Source organism: Myxocyprinus asiaticus, chromosome 14 (assembly GCF_019703515.2).
Source record: "Myxocyprinus asiaticus isolate MX2 ecotype Aquarium Trade chromosome 14, UBuf_Myxa_2, whole genome shotgun sequence".
NCBI classification, from domain to species: Eukaryota; Metazoa; Chordata; class Actinopteri; order Cypriniformes; family Catostomidae; genus Myxocyprinus; species Myxocyprinus asiaticus.
Genome location: NC_059357.1, coordinates 47176016 through 47201276, shown reverse-complemented (window position 1 = coordinate 47201276; position 25261 = coordinate 47176016). Strand labels below are relative to the sequence as shown.

At 37.8% G+C, this 25261-nt stretch overlaps 1 pseudogene; it reads right to left on the bottom strand.

Moving 5' to 3' along the window:
* Positions 1–25261, bottom strand: part of LOC127452269 (centrosomal protein of 112 kDa-like) — a 284785-nt pseudogene that overhangs the window by 47797 nt on the left and 211727 nt on the right.

The window sequence follows — 25261 nt, the reverse complement described above, 5'->3', positions numbered from 1 at the left end:
AGAGAGAGAAAAAAAAAAGTAATAGGGTGTTCGAGCAACCATGAAATTACAGAGGATAAACAGAAACATTATTGAACATGGTTCAACTCAAACTATTTTGGTAGGATTTTAATGTTTATCGTTTTATTTAGAGGGGCCATGATATTTTATTATCTTTCATGAGGTCCACTGATAATGTTAGTAAAAAAAAAAAAAATGCACCAGAACAGTCAAAATTTTGCAATAAATGATCTTTTTCCATCTCTGGCCCTCTGTCTGAAAAGATCGGTTTTGGTCTAAGCATAACCTTAAAACTTCAATGTAAACGCTCACTGTTATGATTATAAATCAAACGTTATGAAACAAAATTTCAGGGTTTACTCATAACGCACATCCAACACATTGCATCCAAATATATTAAACTGTTCATCTAAAGCACAGCAGCACCATAAACTGTCAAACAGTCATGACATTTGAAATATTCATGAATGAAACTGTTTTACTCATGGTTTTGCGATCGGGTACAATAGTGTTTTTAACTTCCCCATCCTTCAATAGCAGCTCCTTTGAAAAGTTTTAATAATATTATGACTGGATCACAGGCAATCCACGCTGATATGAAAAAAAACAAAAAAAAACAAAACGCACATACATAGAGTATCATCCTGCACTGAGGTGCACATTGCCGGAAACGCATCAAAACGGTCAAAGACGTCAATCTAGTGCATGTTTACATACACCAACAATTAAAAATGGCACAGGATGCGCTTCTGCTCAAAACACCAAGATGCAGAGCAGCGGAATGAAACAGAATGGGGTCTCATTTTCAGAATTGTAACGTGACACCGCGTCTTTTAAATGTGGCGCGAAATATATGACAACGGTCAAAGACATCTGTCAAGTGCATGTTTATATACAAAAATAATTCAAAATAGTCCAGATGGGTCCCCTTTGGTGTTCAGGAATTGTTAGTAAGCCACACTAGGCCTATCTGTTCAGCTCTCTCTCTTTTTATCAACTGAGTGCAAGTGGGCAGGGCCAAGGGAGCAATGATTTAAAGAAGACATTGATGTTGTTGCTGTAGAAGTGGTCATGAATTAATGAGCCCCCTGGTGATGTAGGGAAGTCACGAAAGTAGAGAATGATGCGTTTTTGCAGCTTGGTTTCAAAAAATGCTTTTATTGCATTGGGGATTAAGTTTTGAGTTCTGAAATGTACAGTATGTTTCTATAGTAGAATGACCTCATGTCAAAATATCAAGGAAAAATTGATTCCTCCCTTTAAATCAATTCCTAAATGTAGTTGAGTGATACTGTACAGTATCCTCCACAATATAGCACTCAGACTCATGCACAGATTGGAAGTGCGGCATACAAATTGCATTCAGCACAGAGTTTGTGGGCGCATTTGCACCGTTGCTTGATCTGCATAATTCCCTTAGTGAATCAGTGCTAAACTAGTGCAAATAAACGGAGCTTTTACTTGGAGAAATTCATTTTTAGTGAATTCACACCAGAGTGTCTAAAATGACTTGTATTGGCATGACACTTGTAGAGGTTTAAATACACATAACATTAACAATTAACAGAACAATTGAAGCTATCAGCCATATCCACACCAGTATACCCCAAGTGCCCAATTTAATAAAGTGACATGTTTATATCATATAATCTGTGCTCCCATCACATTTAACCCTCATACAGGCTCAATGATAGCATGTGGGAGAGTCTGGCATGTTGGCAGCTTCTCGTCTCTGCTCCTCATGCTTCCAAACATTCCTGGGAGGAGACTGCTAATGCATCACGTGGACGACTGCAGGAAATGTGTCTGAAGTTGTTTTGTGGGCACTTGGGGGAATAAGAGGGAACTTCAAAGCCATGACGCGCAGACACCCAGATGCCAAGGCGTGGGTCCAATGTGGCCAGGGCGCCATAGCACCAGCCTACGCGCTGCAGCAACGGCACAAAGTTATTAGATGTCGGCTCGGAGGAGCCTTTAATCTATAATTCCCTCTTAAACTGGACTGAGGGAAGAATATTCTGATGCATCATTGATGGGCTTGTACGTGCTCATATTGGAAAAAAAGCTGACTAAGAAACTAGCACAAAAATGAAAGGCAATAACCACAGAGAATCTTTTTACAATTTTTTAAATAAAATTGTGTTTCATAGCTAATATTTTTATTCATACTTTTTGCGTAATTTGGCAACATTGCAGCGTGATTGGAAATGTCCAATACAAATATTCTGCTAAGTGATTTTTACCTTGAATAATCTTTGTTTTCAACAAACATCATGCTTTTCACTGAAACTTCTCAAAATGGTTAACAATTACACTAACCTAATTAAAAAAAATAAAAATAAATACTGGGGCAAAATTGTTTGGTGTGGTGGAAATGACACCACAAATGTTAGATTGTCACGGTTTTAAACATGTAATAATTTAATTTTTATTATGGATTTTCATAGGCTATTATATTGAAAGTTTGGGTCTGGGAAAAGGCTAAAACAGTAAAATCTGTACACAAAAGACCAATAAAAAGTACCAATAATAAATGATGAAGGCCTGTTAAAAAGTCATTTTTAATGTGACCTTCATATAACAAAAAGAAAAAACTTTTTAAAAAAAATAAAAATCAACCCTTGGGACATGAAAGTGCACGAAACATCCCTGCACTTTCAAACAAAGGTACAGTTTAAGGAAAAAAGGGCTTTCACTGGGGTGATACCCTCAAGTAGACCTTTTTTATACCTCTAGTTAAAAATTTTAACTCATTTTGTGTACATTTTGTTATAAAGGTTCACATGGCTTTATTCATCTTTACTATCTTGCTGTGCATGCACTCAGGTGAGAACGCATCTTTAGAGGGCAAAAAATATAAATCAGAATCAGAATGAGCTTTATTGCCAAGTATGCTCAAACAACCAAGGACTTTGTCATGGTGACAGAAGCTTCCAGTGCAAAGATAATACAAAAAATATACATATACAACATATACATACAAACATTTGAAATATACATATAAATATATATACGTAAACAGTGAAATAAGCAAAAAAGTCATGCTTACTGTAATATTTTTTATAGTAAAACTACCCTTGTATTCATTTTTATGTATTTTTATAAGTAGTATTAAAGAAAATATTAAGAGAGGAGCATAAAAAATAAGCATAAAAAATACATTTGCAGAAAGTGTCAAATTGTTGTATAGGAGAGTAGGGCTAATTGATTTGGACAAAAAAATATAATTGTGTTTATTTTGAAAAACATTGCTATTGCAATTTAAAATGCAATATGACTTTTTACAAAAAAAATTTAAACTAGTAGGCCTAAGTGTTTCCTTTTGACCAAAATTAAGTCATGGGCAAAATGCTCCACTGTCAATAGAAATACTGTTCAAGAAAGGGTATTTACACTTGAGTCCTCTTCAAAAGAACCAGAATAAACAGATACAAAAATATAGTAAAACATAAAGGGGAAAAATTCAAACAGATCCAAGTCAACTTCACATTGCATCTGTTCACAGTGTACCTGTTTTTGTCCACTTTCTGATATGGTCAAGTCAAGTCATTTTTATAGCGCTTTTCACAACATACATCATTTCAAAACAGCTTTACAGAAAATTATGCTTTAACAGAAAAAGCTGTAATATAGTAATGTCTTCAAGTCATAATAGTGCAGTTTAATAATAATAATAATAATAATAAAAACATGATTGTAAACTGCACCTTAAAATAAATAATAAAACATAATTATATATATATATTTAGAACCCCAGTGAGCAAGCTAAAGGCGACTGTGGCAAGGAACACAAAACTCCATAAGATGTTGGTTAATGGAGAAAAATAACTTTGGGAGAAACCAGGCTCACTGTGGGGGCCAGTTCCCCTCTGGCTAATAGTATGAATATAATGCCAATATGACTTATTTATGTGCAGTGCAAGTCATGGTTTAAAATTAATAAACTAAGTAAGTGTTAAGGTCCAGTGTTTAAACAAAAATATTTTGTATGAACTGTAAAAGTAATGACTAAAGTCTTTACATTACATTCTTAATTGACTGCGGAAGTGCACACAGATGCATTGTCTATTGCTATTTGGCTGATGAAGGCTGCAATTAATTTATTATTTATGTTTTCCATTTTAAGAGTGTAGTCCATCCTTTGACCAAGGTGATGCAGGCAGAGGTCAGTAAGGTGCACTGCAGTTCGACTGTAAGCTTGTGGCAGATTAATTTCTGGTGAAGTCCATTTGATGTCCAAGTTTCAGGCAGTGTCCAGTGAAGTATCCCATGTCTGACAGTTGGTGCTGGCATCAGTTTATCCTCTGATACAGTCTCAGCCCACTTGTCATCATTATTTTTTGGAACCCAATAAAAAGTTATTATATATAAGGAAATATATTTTGGTACAAAATTATCATTATTTTAAAACAGTAGCATATTTAAGTACTAACTTACACTAACTTTACACTTCCATGCAGTACAGCTTTACGGTCCAGCTAAACCCTTAAAGGTGGTCGCACAACAGACAAGAAGCGCCACGCCGCATCGCAGCACAGGTATCAAACACAGGGCACGTTGATGCGGTTCACGTAGCAGACAGTACACACAAAAGTTACAAGGTTTTTCCCTTCTTAAAGAATGAACAAGGCGAGAATAAATAATATATGTCCACTGTTAATGATTTGGGTTGAATTTAATGGAATATATTCAAGTTGTGCTCCGTGGTGCGGAAGAAATTTGAGCAGCCTCCGGAGTTGTAGGTGAGCGCCACTGACAGACACCAAGTGGCAGCAGCAGTGTGTGTACATTCATAGAAAACAATTGTTTCGAATTTTAGAATGTGCCATGTCACCTGCCAGATGCTTCCGGTGTGAGACCCCCTTAAGCCTTTATTTTGGTGGAAGCGTTTATTTAGCCAGAACACTTTTATTTTTTTACGTTTATTTGTAGTCGAGTTGACAATGGCCTTTTACTGCAGAGAAATGCTCTCATCCTCTCTTCTGTCTACAAAAATCCATTGTTAGGGGGTAACATTACAGAAGATTTGGATAGTAACTTTTAAAGGCCAAACATATTTGGAACTATAAAAATGTGCAATTAGAGAATCTAGAGCGCTGTAACTCTGACATTGAGGGCACACACTATCTCATTAAGAATAATCTGGACTCATCCACATTGGGTAAAATAAATATATTTGTGTATACAAAGCTGTTATGAATCCAATGGAGATTTTGTGTGAGAATATTTTCTGCACATGAGTATAAGCATTTTGTATACAATAATTAAGCACTCAGAAAAAGAGTGATAACTGATACATTTACATTTAGGATAGGGCTGCAGCTAACAGATATTTTGATAATTGACTAATCTAACAATTGTTAGAATAATTAATTGAATATTCAGACAATTATTGCAATGATTAATCTTTAGTCCTAAACTCACAAAAAACAAACTCTTTCTTCTTAATAGAGCTGCGTATCACCGATAAGATGCACACTGCGTCACATATACATTCACTGACCACTTTATTAGGTACACCAGTACACCTATTTATTCATGTGATTATCTAATCAGCCAATCGTGTGGCATCAGTGTAATGTATAAAATCATGCAGATATGGATCAGGAGCTTCAGTTAATGTTCACATCAACCATCAGAATGGGGAACAATGTGATCTCAGTGATTTGGACTGTGGCATGATTGTTGGTGCCAGATGGGCTGGTTTGAGTATTTCTGTAACTGCTGATTTTCACACACAACAGTCTCTAGAGTGCAAAGAGAATGGTGTGAAAAAAAAAAAAAAAACATCCAGTGAGCAGCAGTTCTGCAGATGGAAATGTCTTGTTGATGAGTGAGGTCAATGGAGAATGGCCAGACTGGTTCAAACTGACAGAAATGCTAGGGTAACTCAGATAACTGCTCTGTACAATTGTAGTGAGCAGAATAGTATCTCAAAATGCACAACATGTCCAATCTTGAGGCGGCTGGGCTACAACAGCAGAAGACCACGTCGGGTTCCACTTATGTCAGCCAAGAACAGAAAACTGAGGCTGCAGTGGACACAGGCTCACCAAAACTGGACAGTTAAAGACTGGAAAAACACCACTTGGTCTGATTAATCTCAATTTCTGCTGTGGTACACAGATGGTAGACCCACTGCATCATATCATTTTACATTTACATTTATGCATTTGGCAGACACTTTAATCCAAAATGACTTACAGTGCACTTGTTACAGGGATAATCCCCCAGGAGCAACCTGTAGTTAAGTGACTTGCTCAAGAACACAATGGTGGTGCCTGTGAGGATCAAACCTGTAACCTTCTGCTTACCAGTTATTTGCATTAGCCCACTACGCCACCAACACTATCATCTATCATCTATCACTACCATTATCAAATGACTACTCGACAACGAAAATATTTGACAGTTTTTTTGGCGACATTGTTGTTAATATTCACTAATCGTTTCAGCCCTAATTTAGGACCAGTAGTTATTACACTTAGGACCTTTGTTACATTTAGGACAAAGCATTATTGCATTTAGGGCCTTTATTACATTTAGGACTAAATATAATTAAAATCCCTAAATGTAATAAATTGTGGTCCAAAAAATATTAACCGTTGGTACTAAATGTAATAACCGTTAGTCCTAAATGTAATTAGGTTTTGTTGTCATCTTAAGCCTAGTAGTTCACTTACTTTTTCCACAGCACTGTGAATGTTTAATGGTATGTGTTCAGTAAAGACATGAAAAATTATAATTGTTTGTGAGTTGTTATCTTAAGCACATTGTGTTTGTCTATACTTGTGACTTTGATGAAATGAGATCACATTTAATGACCAATTAATGCAGAAAATCAGCTAATTCCAAAGGGTTCACATACTTTTCCTTGCCTCTGTATATGTTACTTACAAATTCACAGCAAGCTGAGAACTGTTAAGCTGTATTACTTTGTTGCTGTTTCATAAATCAGTGAATCAACTTCACAGTAGCCTACTAAGCAGCATCCCTTAAAAAAAATCTAAACTTAACATCACCATTTGATATCTAATGTCAAATCTGGGTCCTGAAGCAAAACCTGTTGAGAACCACTTTAACAAATGGTGGCTACTGTGAAGAAGCTCAAATATAAGAGAGTTTTAGTTGTTTGGTTATGACATTATTCACATACGTCCATACTTTGTTACTTCATAGTGTAGATGACTGGATTATTATTGTAACGTGAAAAATAGTCATAACAAAGAATGAGGAGGTGTTTCCAAACTTTTGTTGTGCAATTATCTGTCTGGTTAGACAGTAGAAGCTCGTCACACATACTCCACTGAGACAATAAGTCATGTTTTTCAGACGCATTTTTGAATGTTGTCATATTTCAGGACATGTGGTTGACATCAGGAGCTTTCTGCGACAGCAGAGCTGTTTTTAAGCAGTTATCCAACTACACTGTCTTGATTTCAGCTCTGGAAAAAACAAACCAGCACCATCACGACTCTGTCCTTCCAGCTGTGATGGGTCATAGCAGTTGTCTCCAGCAGACGGCTTTCAGCACCAGATGGGCTGTCCATGAAAAGAGGTTTAATGTCTGGCCAGACATAAGCACACACAGACGCTTTCACTGGGCTTCAACTCTTAAAGACATGCAAATGTGTTTCAGGCAGATATTTGGATCGCACCATCCCTCTTTCATCCAGAATGGTGCTGCAGTCCCGAAAAATGCAATTGGAGGAATATGCCACACATATTATCCTTCTGTCTTCAGCTATCACCATGACAGAATAAGGAGCAACATGTAATGAAACCATTCAATTCTCCACCATCGTATCTGTGTGCTTCTTGTTTTCCTGAACTGGGCTACAGTGTGAAATGTACCAAATATTATTTTATGTTAGAGTCAGGAGTTGGCAATCCTGGCATCCAGTTAATGAAATGAGATTGGAGGTGTGGGTTAGAGCTACTTTGACTTATAAAAAGCACTCAGACATTTTGAGTATTCTGTTCACAAGCAGCATCTGCTGACGTGGACCTTGCCTTGCAAAAAAAAAAAGAAGAGATTTCAGAAGACCTATGATCAAAAATAGTTGCTTTACATAAAGCTGGAAAGGGTTACAAAGTTATCTCAAGAGCTTAGATATTCATCTGTCCACAGTTAGACAAATTGTCTATAAATGGAGATGATTTAGTACGGTGGCTATTCTTCCTAGAAGTGGCCGTCCAGCCAAAATGACTCAAAGGGCACATCACTGAATGCTCAATGAGTTAAAAACCTAGAGTGACTGCTAAAGACTTGAAGGAATCACTGGAATTGGTTAACATCTCTCTTCATGAGTCTACTATATGGAAAATATTAAACAGGCATGGTGTCCATGGCAGGACACCACAAAGGAAGCCTCTGCTTTCCAACAAAAACATTTCTGTATGCCTAAAGTTTGCCAAAGGCCAGATTGACACTCCACAATGCTACTGAGAAAATGTTTTGTGGACTGATGAAACTAAGTGTGATGAGGAGGTGCGCGGGGCCGGGCCATGACTACGCACGCCCGGCCCCCAATCAGGCTAATCAGCTGAGGAGAGGGATAAGTGCAGCGGAATGCAGCAGTTCGAGAGAAAGAGAGCCACACGTAGCTGCCATGTGTGCGTTTATGTTTTTGTGTCTTTTTCTTTAAGTTCCTATTAAAATATTACTTTGATTGTTCAGCCGGCTCCCGCCTCCTCCTTACCCAACCTTAACCTTGTTACACTAAGGTTGAATTGTTTGGGAAGAACATGCAGCACTACATATGGTGTAAAAAGGGCACCACAAACCAACATCCCAACTATGAAGTACGGTGGAGGGAGCATCATGAGTTGGGGCTGCTTTGCTGCGTCGAAGCCTGGACCGCTTGCCATCGTCGAGGGAAAAATAAATTTCCAAATTTGTCAAGATACCCTACAGGGTAATGTCAGTATGGCTGTGCGCCAGCTGAAGCTCAGTAGAAGTTGGGTGATGCAGTAGGACAATGACCCTAAACATCTAAGTAAATACACTACAGAATGTCTTCAAAAAAGAAAATCCACATTTTGGAGTGGCCCAGTCAGAGCCCAGACCTTAACCCAATAGAGATGTTGTGGAATGACCTCCAGAGAGCTGATCACACCAGACATCCTAAGAATATGGCTGAGCTGAAGCAGTTCTAAAAGGAAGAATGGTACAAAATTCCTTCTGAAGGTTGTGCAGGTCTAATCTCCAGCTACCAGGAATGCTTGTGTAGCAGGGTGAGGTAGACCCACCTGCTTATTGGCCAGTGTCATGCTAAAACTGTGAACCAATCAGTGCCCGTTTAGTGAATATAAAAAGGGAAGGGTTTAGTTGCTTGGGATGCGTCATTGTTGGTACCGCCCCTTGCGGACGTCCTTCGTCGTGAATGAAGATATGTGTAGTAGCTGGGTGAAATTCGTGCTTTGTGTATACGTGATGGTAATATCAGTGTATTTGTTGCCACCAGGATAGCGTTAGTGCATCCTCCTTTTCCCTTTGCTGTGCATTAGCTGCTTACTGTTTTCAGCTTCTCGACGTGTAAGTAGCTGCAATCCCAAATGGTGAGCGACCATGCGTAGTGCGGTTTGTTGTGAACATCTCTTGGTATGTACGAATGCAGTTCTTGTTTATTGTTTGTTGTGTTTGTTTATTGTTAGTAATTTTACTGTTTTATGTTCGGCAGGTTTAATGGGCATGCTCGAGAGTTTCCTTGGTTCATTATGGGGCTCAATATACATCTACTGATGTGACTGCACTGCTGTTTTGCCTGAGTCTTTTCCTTTTTTTTATGTAACCACAGGCCCAGTATTGTGTTAGCCCAAGAGTGGGAGTTAGTCGGGAGACCAGCGGTAAAGTTAGTTGGCTGTTGTTCGGCCATTCTGTCTCCTTCCGGCTGTGCCTGTGATGTCATTATGAGTATGTGACAGTTTGCTTTTGTTTATTTATTGTTTTATTTCTTGTTTTGGTTGTATTGTGATTTGTACACATTGTTATTGAATTAGTTTAATCTTGTATTTGTATTTGTACTTTCTATTTGTGTTTATTTTCCTGTTTTCTTTGAAGTGGGTAATGTGTTAATTATTTTGGTGGCGTGCTTTCTTTGCACACATCTAATTGATGATCACATTTACCTTATTTGTTTAATTTGATAAATTGAGACTGTATTTCTGTAATTTGGTTTGAGATTGTTTTCTTTCTTTAAACCACTGATTACTTGGAGCTTGTCAGTGCCGGCTAATCATTGCTGTTCATGTGTGTGACCATGTTTTGTTCTTTTTTGTATTATTTTGTGTAGTTATAGGAGCTGGGAAGGTTTAGAGTGGGAGGGGTTGGCTGCTGTCATCCTTTGGTGTGTCCCCACTGAATACTGTGCTTAATATTTTGTATTTAATTTTTTAGGTTTGTGCTGTGCTGTGGGTATTAAGTGTGGGGTGGAAATTTGGGGGTCACGGCTAGCCTCTCCTTTACCTTTGTTTTTGTTACTGGTGAGCTGTGGTTTTGTATATGTTGATGTCTTGTACCAGGCTTTTGTGATGTGTGTATGTTGAGACTGTTGAAACGGTTTAAATGCAGGGACTGAATGTTTTTATTCATTTTGGATACTTTAATAAAGTGATCCTCTCTGTATCTGTATTATTGCTAACAAACCTGTGTGCCCCTATATAGGGCTGTTATTTCTCTGTGTACTCCGGGTGGAGTAGTCGACTATAGAGTGTTATTCATAGGGTTCTCATTCATTTCCTTTATTTATTTTCCTTTGTGTCCCATCTTGCCAATTGATTTGGTTTCACTAGAGCCCGCAAAAGCGAGGCCTGGTCCCCCTCCCCTTTGTTTTCTTCCCTGTAATTGGCCCTACCTGACCACCCCGCCACACTTGGTTGAGGTTCTCTATCTGTCACTCACTCGACGTTGTGTTGATGTAGTGACACTAGGGGTCACTCTTGGGAGCCCCAGACACCTCTGATCTTTGAGAAAAGGCCAATGGGAATTGGCGAGTGGAATTTGCATGCCACTCCCCCGGACATACAGGTATAAAAGGAGCTGGCTCGCAACCACTCATTCAGATTTTTTATTCTGAGCTGAGCGGTTGTGTTCAGCAAGCTGAATCACATCACCGTTCCATTCATCTCTGAGAAAGCTGTTGGATTTACGGCACATTACAGCAGTTTCTCCCCCTCTTGCACTGTTGAGTGCAGAGAACGCCCCTGGGCACTTCAACAGCCTAAAAGAGTATATATTCTTGCAAATAAAAGAGTGTATTTTCGCTCCATCAGTGGCACTGATGGAGAGTGTCTTTTTAAAGATGCTTTTCCGTCTGTGTTTAATTCCTGGTTGCGGTTGATACCTCTCCACTTCTGATGGCCACGATCACTGGCGGAGTGTACCGCTTGCATATAGCACCTTTCTCCTCCTGGAGGGGGAGACATGCACTTTTTACCCCCCAGCAGTGTTCACGAGACCGTGGGCCCTGGATGTCCTTCCTCCTTAGCCCTGTGGCAGGCGAATTCACAGAGAAATTCGATGCCGACCCAGTACGTGTGCTATTAGGCCCTGTACTGGGGTAGGTATTCCACATGCGCTAGTTGCCGGTTTGTAACCACGTGTGATGTATCTTTCGCGAGACGGTATCCCCATTGGTAAACCTGCGTCTTCCTTGAGCAGAGTCCCCTCTGTCACCGGTCGCCGTGTTGTAGAGCTCTGTGGTCTTCACGGTGTCTTCCCCTTGGGAATGGACACCCACCTGATGCGGACACTTATGGCCCCCAGCTGAACGATTTCCATTCTTCTTTGGGGAGAAAAGAAGAGAAGAGGCCACGGCTGGGATGGCCTGTCCTCATTTTGGGCAGTCGACTTGTCCCCGAGGTACGGGGGACCGTACGCCGCTCGTAGGGGCATTGGGGGAGGTTACGTGACGGCCAGGTGCGCTGGCTACGAGGCACGCAATGGTTTGCCCATCTCGCACAGCCAGTTCACGTAACACAGTTCAGCTAGTTGTGGCGTTTCGTATAGGGACCCCTAGTGTCACTACACTGACACAACATCGAGTGAGTGACAGATAGGGAATGTCCTGGTTACTTTTGTAACCTCCATTCTCTGATGGAAGGAATGAGACATTGTGTCCCTCCTGCCACAACACTGAACTACCCGCTGAAATGGCCGGGACCCTGTCTCGGCTCCACAGCACAAAACCTGAATGAGTGGTTGCAAGCCAGCTCCTTTTATACCCGTAAGTCCGGGGGAGTGGCATGCAAATTCCACTCGCCAATTCCCATTGGCCTTTTCTCAAATATCCAAATTCCCAAAGAGCGACGCCTAGTGTCACTACATCGACACAACGTCTCATTCCCTCCATCAGGGAATGGAGGTTACGAAAGTAACCAGGACGTTATTGCTGACAAAGGAGGATCGACCAGTTATTAAGTCCAAGAGTCCATTTACTTTTTCCACAGCACTGTGAATGTTTAATGGGATGTGTTCAATAAAGACATGAAATATTATAATTGTTTGTGTGTTGTTAGCTTAAGCACATTTGTGTTTGTCTATACTTGTGACTTTGATGAAGATGAGATCACATTTTATGACCAGTTAATGCAGAAAACCAGCTAATTCCAAAGGGTTCAAATAAGTTTTCATGCAACTGTAGCATGAAGCTGAACAAATAAGTATTTCATGTAACTTCTATTAATCGACGATTACAATCGCCATTACAATATCAAGGACAATAATTGACAATTATGGTTTTTGTCGTTCATTGCAGCCCTAGTTCATGGGTTACAAGGGTGAGAGCATGTCAAGCAACCTGTCTATGTTGGCATCTGACTAGTTTGGCTAGCTTCAACCAAGTGACAGATGACCGAAATACCATAGAGTTTGATAGGACGCACCTTTGGCGACAAAAACAAAAATATAAGGGTTTTCTTCTCCCTTTTAAAAGTTGACTAGCCTATTTATTTTGCTATCCATTTGCATTTGCATTGTTTTTCTCTGCTGACCACATTGGTCTACAAAACCAATTTCAAGCATTTAGGCATAAACCCTTTGATCAAAAGATTGTTCAGATCATAAGAAAAATAAATTCAGTCAAGTGTGTCCAAACTTTTCAAATTGGTCATGTATCCATCAAACATTCAGTTCAGCTAACGATACACTGTGACTGTGTTGAATATTAAGATGAACATACATGGTACTAAGAAACAGTTTGATATTTGTATGCGACTAGACGCTTGGCGTATGCAGTGCAATTTTTTGTGCGAGCTCCCTATCAATTCTTTCCTGTCGGGAGAAATCTTGTGGGAATCACTGGTTCTTATGTGGTTGTGGCTTGCATCATGTGAGCGGTATTACAAGCGGAGCTTATGACCTCCCGAACATTTTTAAACATGTTGAAAAATTTCGGTCACAGTCAGCTTGAATTTGTGAGGTGAGTGCGGTTGAACGAGCTGATTTGAAAATCTAGCTGAAGTTGACCAATCAGGAGGCAAAAAACCCCACAGAAAAACAAACTTTGACAGGACTAGCAAGCCCTACACAATGTCTACCATGACAGCATCATCAGAGACGATATTTTACAGAAGATGACTCAAGAGCTACAGCTGTCAGATGAGTTGAGCTAGCTAGCTATGCTCTTTGCAATTTCTACAGTTTTTAATTCATTCACACACAGCTTAGCTAGATCATTGATCATTGATTATTGATTATTGGTACGCTGGTAGAATTTAATGTTGCTGTTTGTTTTCTGGTAATTACTTAAAAAGTAAATTATTTAATTACTAGAATATTGCAAAAATGTATGCGATCGCGTCGGAATTTGCCAGGTCATAAAGTTGTGCCATGTACCTCTGCGTTTGTATGATTAGTAGGTAAACTGACTCGTAAATTGTGCAGGGGCTCACGATCTCCCGAGCCCGGCCTTAGACGCCATAACAATCAGAGAGGCTATATCCAAACAACCCTGCTGGTGCATAAGACAACGTGACGGCCTTCAACATCACATCAGAAAGCAGGCCTGTTTTCTCATGTCATGTCCACCTTAATTTTCTCTGTTCTACTTCTTACTTGGGAATCAATTTCTTTGAAAGTTTGACAGCGTCATTAATTTGCCAATGTGAGCAGTGGGGTGCTTTACTCCACGGACTTCACATGTTCTCCCATGCTGTTTGAACTCTATGCTATATTAGTGAGAAAAAACGGAATTTATCAAGAAGGAAAGAGGGAGAAGAGAAAGCAAGGACACATACTGCTGGATCTGAATGGCAGAATGCAGCATCTGTTGCTCATAGAGTTATCTGTCGAAATGATGTTTACGCATTCTATCTTTCATAAGCATCAGACACATTAACATCTGTCTAGAGATCAAATCACACAAAACATGATGCAATTCTCCATCAGAAGAGTACAAACAACAAATTAAACATTTCTGAAGAGATATAAATCTATAGAGAGATACTACATACACAATACATACAACAAATAAATAAATGTTGCACTATTCAAACAATGAAATGTGAACATAATTAAATATAGCACCAATTATAATTAAAATCAAGAGAAAAAAAATAAAATAAAAACAACATGAAAAATAATAAAATGTAACATTTCACCCATCAAAACTGGATATTTAAGTGTTTTTTTTTTTTTTTTGTGGAATAACATAAATTGATTGTTATCTATTGAGTGTTAATTCAATAACATGGCTACACTGAAAGTAGAAAAAAAAGAATTAGTATTGCAGATTAAATAACATATCGGCTATTACCAAGGTTGGGAAGGTTACTTTTAAAAAGTATTCAGCTATGGATTACAGAATACATGCTGTAAAATGTCATTTGTAATGTATTCGGTTAGATTTATCAAGGTCAGTAACGTAATCTAAATACTCAGGATTACTATAAACAAGTAAATAAAGTAGGAAAATACATTTCACTGTAAAAATACATTCTCTGAAAAAAAAGAAAAGAAAAAAAAAAGCCTAAATATCTAATGCAGTTTTGCTACTTGAGACTTTTACAGGAAAACAATATTTAAATTCTCATTAAGAATACATTTTTGCAGTATATCTTCGCCCTAATATCAAAGATATTAATAGAGAAAAAAAAGTTTCCTAAGGTCATTCCTAATGTGAATTTTCTTCATAGAATTAATTATAAAATATAATCGCGCCCGGTAATAGATCCATGTAAAGGCAAGAAATAGCATTTTAGCTTAGCATAAAGCGAAATGTTCACATGACAATTTACACAAGGTTAACTATTTTTGCTGCTCCAAACATCAAAACCCCACAGAGTTTACAAAACAACATATTTTTCTGATCGTATGTGGATTCTGTTCATAGAATGAGTCAGAAAATATATTATTTATTGCTTTTTATACGATGTTGTAGGTTACATTGTTTAGCATTTCTTGTAAAAATACCCTAACTGCATTAAAAACATTGACAAGGCATGTAATCGTGTATTTACTGGATGTATGTTTCATCTGTCAAAGTGTTTCTAACTGTTTTTTGTTAAGGTGTAGAAACAGGATGTAACTACTCTATTAAGTTCCGAAGGGAAGTTCCTCAATGACGTCATATCCACCTTTTCACTCACAACAGCAGTGTGAAAGCACTCGTATGAATGTAACACATCATAAGAAAGTGTTTCACCGCTGTTCAAAAGCTCCTCGGATCACATAATTTATATGGATAAATGTTTTACAACTAAATAGACTAAATATGAAATGAAACAAATTACAATAAAAGGCAAAGTAATCTCTTCAGTAATCAAAATACTTTTTGAATGTAACTGTAATCTAATTACCAATTATTTAAATTGTAATTATAGTGGAATACAGTTACTCATTTTTAGTATTTTAAATACGTAATCCTGTTACACGTATTCCGTTACTCCCCAAGCCTTGCTATTACAGATAGATAGTAGAGACTTCAGAGAACCAATTGAACATTTTTCAGGGGAGATCAAAATGGTATTGGCCGTATTCGGATTTAAAGAAATAATTCACCAAAAAATTATTGGTCATCTTTTATTCACCCTCATCCAGTCATGCACTTATGCACATACAAACATGGTCACCCGTCAGGTCAGGTTAGACATCAATGCCATCAAACATCACTGGTTCTTGAATGACCAATTCAATGTAAGCATGAATGATAATCGAGCTTACATTTTGGTTTGTTCCCCACACAAAGCCACCGTATGGCTTTAAAAGACTTTCAGAAGTCCTAAGGACTACTTTTATGATACTTTTACAGTGTTCTGTCCTTTTGAATTTAACAGCCTCTGGTTACTACAGACTTTTTCAGTGATGTAAATGATAACAAAGGAATTACAATACTTTAGTTCCTGAAGCATGTTCAGTAATAGTACATTTTTTAAAACCCAGAACTGTCAAAACAAAACGACTAGCACATACTTTTTAAATCTAGCTAAAACAGAACAATTAAGATGTACGCAACAACTGAAAATAAACAATGAGTTGTCATTACCGGATCTTTAAACAAGACTCTGAGGCAGCCACTTTTCTCAAAGGACATCAATGACTCGCGCAGCTTCATACATTATAATGGGAGCAATCTGTAAGGTCACTTCTAGAGCATTTAAGGAAATACTCTACCTACACTCTACCTACCAAACTTACAGCAAAAAATGTCATTCACTTACTAGGAACAAATGTGTGCTACATATCCTACAGGTGTTGGTACATATACAGCCATTTTGCTTCAGTCCAGGCGTCCTATTGGGTTTTGTTTTCTGGAAATCTTAACACTTTCATTTTCATTAGTTCACTGGTTGCCTACTGAAGCTATGGGTTGAGCCTGGTCAGAACCTGGATGGGAGACCTCTTGGGGAAAACTAAGATTACTGTTGGAAGACATGTTAGTGAGGCTCAACTTGATGTCTGTGTGGGTCCTAATGACCAGGTATACTGATGGGGACACTATTCTGTAAAAAAGACACCGTCCTCTGGATAAAATGTTAAACTAAGGTCCTGACTCTCTTTGGTCATTAAAGGCATCAGAATCATAAGGAATAAAATATTCCTCGATATTGTGACATGAAAGAGGTCATTGTACTATAAAAACAAACTGTAAGTTTCAGAACTCAAAAATTCCTCTCCAGCCCAAAAAGGGCATTTATTGTTTGCACCCTGCAAAAACAAATGCTTTTGATACTGGCCACATACTGTGGTGACATCACAATGTGGTGTTCATTTGAATAGCCCCACCTCCACAATGTACGTAATGGTTGTGATGAACTGATAGAGAGTTGGTACGGCAACTATGAAAGTGGTACTACTGTTAATGTAGTTTGCTTTTAACCAACAACATTGTTGTGTTCCTAGTTGTGGAAAAACTGGATCTCTGCACAGCCAATCGAAGGATCCCAACATTAGGAATGTGTGTCAGGACTCCAGTGCAGAGTGGATCTTGCTTATTACATGGCTACTTACCAAAGAAATGCACAACAGCTCACAAAAAATTCATTTGAAATGAAATAATTTTATCACAAAAGAAGAACTTGTAGCACGGAGAGCAACGAAAGACAATGGTGAAGTATCTGCTAGTAAGGCTGCCAGCTGTCTCAACTGTCTCGTATTAGACACGACATCCCACATTTTGGCAGAAACTGACGTGATGGGATGCCCATTGTTCCATATTAAGTGATTGACGGAGACCCCCTCCCCTGGTCGAAACAAGACGGGACAGGGGAACCCCAGGACTGTCCTTATTAACACTCTACCTACAGCTGGATACACATTCACAGTTTGTGATGGTCTGGACTATTTTCACTGTTGTCAGCTTTAAATACTGAAGCATTATTTTATCACCAAATACTGTATGCCTGATAAAAATTGGGGAGAAAAAGTGTTGCGATTTTGTTCAATTTCCGATTGTTATTTCAGTCAGCACATTAGTAGTAATTTGATTGCATGCTTCACATAAATTGGGACATATAGCCATCAGTGATTGCCTGGACTCTTTTTGGGGATTTTGTAAATCGCTTGCACGTTTCCATTCTTAAAAAAAAAATGTTCTCTGCAAAGATGTTAGCCAATCATAACAGTTGGCATGGCTTAATGGCGCACTATGGCTGCCGTCGCATCATTCAGGTGGATGCTGCACACCGGTGGTGGTTGAGGAGATTCCTCTCTACCCTATATAAAGCACTTTGAGTGTAGTGTCAGAAAAGCACTATATAAGTGCAAAATCAATTCATTCTTTAATTTGTTCAAGGTTACCGCTACAAGTCATTATGAATTAAGCATCTCCAGCTGCTGTCCTTAATACGTTTGACAACTAACCGGAAATATTCTAGGAACAAAGACATCAATTTCCAAACCAACCACTACAGAAGAAAGTCCTACAGGTTTGGAGTTGCAAGGGTGAGTAAATGATAATAAAGGCTGCATCCACACAAATATGTTTTTTTTTTAATTAGGGATGTGCACGGTAACCGTTTGTAATATTCGGTTAACCACGAGGATTCATGAATGGTTATTTCAGTTATATGTTGGGAGTAAGGACAATGGATCTGTGTCAAACACTACTCAAAATAGCAGGGAATATAGTTCACAGTGAGCTATGAGCTTAAATAGCACAATACATAGATCTTCAAATGATAAAATCACTCAATCACAAAAATAATCAAACTGTCAATGCCTGCAAGCTAGTATTATTAACCAATGAAAAATTGGCCATTAAAGTGCTCTGCCCAGGCAGGTTCACATTTCAGTGCAATAGGATTGTCATGTGTGTGGAGTGGAGTCGAATGGTAAACTGAATGTTGACTATCCATGCACAACCCTGCTCTCCTTAACTGCATACTTAGAAAAAAACAATGACCTTAGGAAACTGAAAACGGAGGTTTCAGACTTGACATGGCTGAAATATTTCTTAACATTGGTGATGTTTTCAATTAAAACAGTTGTACAGTACACTGTAATCCTGCCCAACTCTTTCACTCCATTCTGTGTATCAAATGTTCTAAGAAGGTAGACTCCAAGCAATATTGAGACAATCATTTAACGCTTCCAGTGTTTATGGGAGAAAGAAACAGTTCCCAATTTGAGGCACTCCATGCCTCGTTTTCATTTGAAGGAGGCATGGCATGAAATATTACTATTTAATTAATATTTGCTCTAATCCATAGAAAATGTATAAAGGTACGTATATAAACGAAATAAAGTGTAGGTAATGTCCACCATCTTTTTCCAGTTTAATAGTGACAAGAAGAATACAAGCACAAAAGAGTACTATGTGTTGTAAACGTGTAGAATGGGCATGAAAGCACATGTATTCTCTGGAGTCTGTGGTGTATTGGTTTACTGTGCTGCTGCAGGCAACTATATTTACTGAGTACCATCCTGAAGTCCTGCTCTTTTCATCCTCAAACAGACAAAAGAAATCAAGATCCCAGGGGGCAGATGAGTCCTAGGAAACTACTACACAAACTCCAGTCCGGAGATGAGGGGGTTTGGACCGTCTTCATTCCGATCAATACAGCCCTCCACAGCCATGCTTTAGAAGAGAGGGAGTGATATAATTACATCTAACACAACTTTGAATGGAAACTGAATTTATATTGGATTGGAAATGGTTTATTAAGTATTTTTCCCATTGATTTCATGGAAATTCTTGAATAAAAAGTTTGTACAATACAACATTTGATTTGAAGTGAAACAAGTATATGAAAAAACGCAGGTACAAGGTACAAGACTGTGTACGTAAATTATTTATAATTAGTTATCCTATGAAAAATTGCGAAAGGTGTAACTGAATTGACAAAGGCAATATACAACCTGGTCTCACAGAATCACGTTACTATACTTATATTTTTGCTAAATTATTTTTACGTGGCTCGTTGCACGTATCGCTGCAGTGTCCTGGAGAAATGAACACGAGGCACTACAACAACAATGATATTTATTCACTTTCACAAAAAATGGTAAAATGGCAGATTATGAGTTCAATTTTTCATGTTTGCATTATATAATCAACTACATTTACAAGCTTGGCAACTCAAGTGATGCACTTGTGATGTAAAGGACTGGAGTACGAGTTGTGAAAAGAGTTTAGCAATTGTGTTTTTGAGCTTACATTTGCTTTTATGACACTATCGGTTAGGTTTAGGTTTAGGGTAGTGAAGTAAGTTTTGTTGATTTAAACTTGAAAGAGCATTAACCTTAAAAACCTCATCTGTTTGGGATAACATTTAATTAATTTCTAATGCCACAGATCAGGATGACGGAATATTATAGAACCTTTGACTTGTAGTCATTGATTATAAAGTAACATATATTTAAAATTTACTGCAAAACATCCAGATATTTACAAAACATAAAAGTAGTTTGAGAGTGTAAAGAGACAAACATGATTACGACATTCACAATGCTCAGGGCAGTTGTGGCTGAGCTCTTTTTCCACTGTTTACATTTCAGTAGAGCGCAACAGTCTGGTTCCGGAAGTAAAAATCCCATTCATTTATCCCATAGACAAATTGATTTTCAACGATAACTTATAAACTTTTAAAGACAGACCTACCGTGACCTACGAGGTTGTTCATTGATGGTATATGCTTCTCTTGAAGCCATCTGTTTGATAGCGGAATTTGTGGTAAACAACTACATTACTCATGGTACAGCAGAGAAAGTTCCACCAATCAGAGAACCGCAGCCAACAAAACCTGAAAAATTTGCCTCGGAGCGACCGCCCACTCGCATGATGCACTGTGAATGATGTAATCGAGTCGGTCTCCCTTCATCCTTAAACTACTTTTATATATACTACCGGTCAAAAGTTTTGAAACACTTGACCGAAATGTTTCTCATGATTTAAAAATCTTTTGATCTGAAGGTGTATGCTTAAATGTTTGAAATTGGTTTTGTAGACAAAAATATAATTGTGCCAACATATTAATTTATTTCATTGTAAAACTAAAAGTTTTTGAAATTGATGACTTGGACCAAATAATAAAGAAAAGCAGCCAATAATTCCATTTATGTTATTCCATAGTTTTGATGACTTTACTATTATTCTAAAATGTGAAGAAAAAAAAATTATAATAAAGAATGAGTGTTTCAAAACTTTTGACCGGTAGTGTATGTACATATCGGAATATTTTACAATAAAAGTAAAATATATTGTTTCTATACTTATAATCAAAAACCTGAAATCAATAGTTTTATATGTTCCCATCACTTTTTATTCAATGACATAATTCACAATGCTTCACAGGATTGTAGAAAGACGGTAAGTACACAGCCTTGTACCTTTGCCTTTATGACCGATTTTGAAATACTTTTTTGCTTCAAAACAAAGTTTGTGATGTTGTGATTATCCTGGTAGCTGGTTGGTTTGGTTAATGGATCACAACTCTTTTATGAAGGATTTTATAAAAAGTCTAAGGAAGAAATAAATGGGGAAAATACTTCCGGAACCCAGACGGATAAAAAAGTGGGTGGGCACTGTTGCGCTCTATAGTAACAGCGACTTCTTTGTTTGGTGGATCTCTCTTAAGGATTATGGGTATTGTAGTCCCTCACTGGGAAATTTGGAGATTAGACCATTTAAATGTAAAAAAAAAAAAAAAATAGTTTAACTCAGACTGACATGTGACTTTCTACAAAAGCAAATATCGCTTAACGACCTCAGAGCGCAGAGTAGATCTGTTTTTAAAGGTTTATACATTATCGTTAAAAATAAATTCCTCTATGAAGAAAATGAATGAGATTTTTACTTTGGAGCCAGAGAGTTGCGCTCTATTGAAGACAAACTAGAAGACTCCAAGTTGTGATGATGATTGTAAAAACACCAGCTATGATGTGTCTGTATCTAACAGAGAAAAACACACAGACACATCATGTAATGTGGGTTAGAGAAATGGAGCATAGAGTTAATATATTAATACACATAAATTCATACTAAACTGAATCAGACTTCAGACTAAATTGATAATTGATGATAATAATTATAATCAAGGAACTTCTTCAGATTAAATGAACTCAGTAAGCACACGTTTCTGACACGTGGAGCCATTGTGTTTACACAAGTGATGCATTTCAATCTGCGTCATGACCTGATCTCCCCTTCTCTCTCCCTAATTATGTCCGGTCACTTTTTAAATCGTACAAAATCAGTAAAATAAAATATTAGAGCAATAAATAGGTAAAATCCCAGAAATAAATGTACAAATATTTGAAAACAGAAAGTGTGCATTATCCAATAACAAAATGTCAGCTAGAGGTCTGCTTCCCGACCCGAGCCCGACAGGACCCAACAAACCGTCAGGTTTGGGGTCGGGTTCGGGATTGTAATAAATGATAAAAATACATTATTATTATTTTAAATATTTTGATAATAAAATATATATTTAAAATAATATAGGCTACATTTATTCAAGATGTAATATTATTTTATAACTAACGTAACATAACGTAACGCTCTCAATCACAGACAATTTAGGGGTTGTTCACCCCAAACATGTTTTAGCATTCCTCTGAGTTGTTTCTCAACTGTTTTTCTATGTAAACATGCACTGGAGAGACAACAATGTCCATTGCGCCAAGTCTCGTTGTTTTATCAGCGTTTTGCACAGGACTGCTGCATTTTTAGACATTGAGTCAAGTAAAAAAAAAAACTTTGTCTAGCTTGTTTATAGTGCAGGTGTCGCAAAGATTCGACATTCTGAAGAAGCTCAGGTTGCAAAGAGAACTTCATGTGACTGTTACACTGTTACAAATGGTTCCAGATTATCACCCAGCAAAGTTTCAACGCCTGATTAATGATACATCAATGTTTTTTACTCTGGTGTGCACAGTTAAAACTGTGTATATTTACTGTTAATATACTGTTATGAATGTTGCCTACAATGCCTACATAAAATACACCCTACTGCAACAAATTTACTTCTGTGCAGACCTCAACTGTCTACTGTACTAGATTTTAGACTACTGATAATTGAGCAAACAGGCACAGTTGAAGTTAATTCTCCCAAAATGGCCATATTATGGTTGATTAATTGATGTTAAAATTACCTCTTAGTGAGTTGGAGAAGGGTATTTGTAATGGAGATTTTCGAGGTGCTAGAGGTTTCATCATTTAATTAAATGAAGACAAACCAATCAGTCAAAACTCAAAGACTGTTCAGCAAAGAGCCATCATCACATGTGATCAGTTGATCAGGCCATTTGATATCCATACAGCAGCAGCTCAGAGATGTGAGCGCTCCACAACACACACTTTCTTGGGTGATGGGTAAATGCGGTGACATCAATAAGACAATCAATACCATATTTATAAATACCTTTACAAACATTTGCTGTACATGTTAAACAGTTATTTATTTTTTCAAAAACCTTATAATGTTTCTTATAATGTAAAATGTCTTCAACTGGATGAAACAAATCAAAACTGGCACTGAATAAGTGCTTTTAATAAGCTACTTTATCATTGATACCCAACCAATAATAGCGTCACTTTTTCCCATTGACAACAACAACAACAACAAACGATTATTACTATTTGTTGGAAAGAGAAAATTATTTCCATTAAATACACTAGATCTATATATAACTTCAATACTGCTGACATCTATTTGTACCTTTCTTTTTCACCACTATTTCTCCAGCGAAACTGGACTCAACTGATATTCACATTGTTCCATTGTGGGGCAATATTCGATCTGCACCATCAAAATCACTGAATGTGTTTCTCTCGCAAGGGGCCAATAAATATGGTTTAGCCATGCTTACAATTTATATTTAATCTTGGGGTTTGAGGAGTCCAATACATCCACAGTTGGGGGCTCGTCCATCAAATGGCTTCCCACAGGGATCTCACGATAGCCGGTCTGGACAGAGAAGCGGCGAATGGGGCACTGGACACAACAGGCACCAGAAACCCACTGTTGAGCAAAATAGGGCTATAGAGCTCATTAATACCCCTAAATGACAAATGCCCACTGTGACGCTCTCAGACATTAAAGGAAAACAAATACTAGCAGATATTCGCTACCTATACCACAGAGAAAACCAGCGAACAGCCCTCTGGAATACAGTGGAGGCACATAAATACTACTTACCCCAATATAACCATCCCAAGTAAAATAAGAAAACACCCTTGGGTGAGCAATAAAAGGCCACAGCACCATAGGGCTAGGACAATTACTTTCATCCGGAAACCTGTGGCTTCAGCAGCTGGGACTTTCTTATGTTTTCAATGAAATTCTACCATGAAACACTGCACGTAAAAATAGTGCACAAAAAGTTTGCGCTGACGGATTTTAGTTTAAATAAAATCCTTGTTTAATTCTGCACTGTATGCTAAGCTAAAATGTGACAGTTTTGCGAAAAAGTGTGCTGGCATATGTACGTAAATATTTATTTTTTATAGTGACTTCAGTATTCTGTATTGTAGAATGCAGAAAAATAAGATTATGAAACAAAATACAGTTGTAGCAAATTACAGCTTTATAATAACAGCCAAACAAAATGGTGACCGTAAGCGGCAGAAAGGAAGAGACCCCCTACCTGAGCATCACGTTTCCTCCACTCCTGCATCTGCGTTTGCTGCTGGACCATAGCGGCCCTCGTCTGCTTTCCAAACTGTCAGTTTCCCGATGGTGGTCGTGGAGCTGGCTGTCCTTCTCGGCATTGTGCTTCTGGAGAAGGTGCGTTCTCCTGTTCGTACTGCAGTTTCAGTTCCACAATCTGATTGGACAACAAGAAGCAAGACTTCATAAATGGAACATCCCTGTCGTCATGACAACTTGTGCATGGCTCAGTGAAGAAAAAAGTTCACGGTTTGCCTCACAACATAAAAAGCCTATGCAAGTTTGGCATCACTATGACCTCATAGGCTGTTATCATCCCGTATTTTCCGCCAACTTTGGCAAGCTTGCCTCTCTTTCAGCCTGAGAACAAAAGATGTGTAATGTCAAGGCCAGTGAACAGCACAGGGTGTCCATTTGTCATATGTACTTCTAAAAACTGCTTTAAAATTATGCCCATTATCATCATTAAATGCTACATAAAAAGTAAGATGAGAGTCTTAGCAAAAAGAATGACAAATACGGTGACATTTTCCAATAAGTGATCTTTATTCCAAACATCTGCCAAAAAAAAGTAAAAATTTAAATAAACCAAAAAGGTCTTTAGTTTGGATTTCATTAAAATTTTCTGATGGTAGATATACTGGAACTCTTGTAACCACTTACTGTTACCTCTGAATCAATTTCCAAACCATTTTGTTTTGTCAAAAATGGA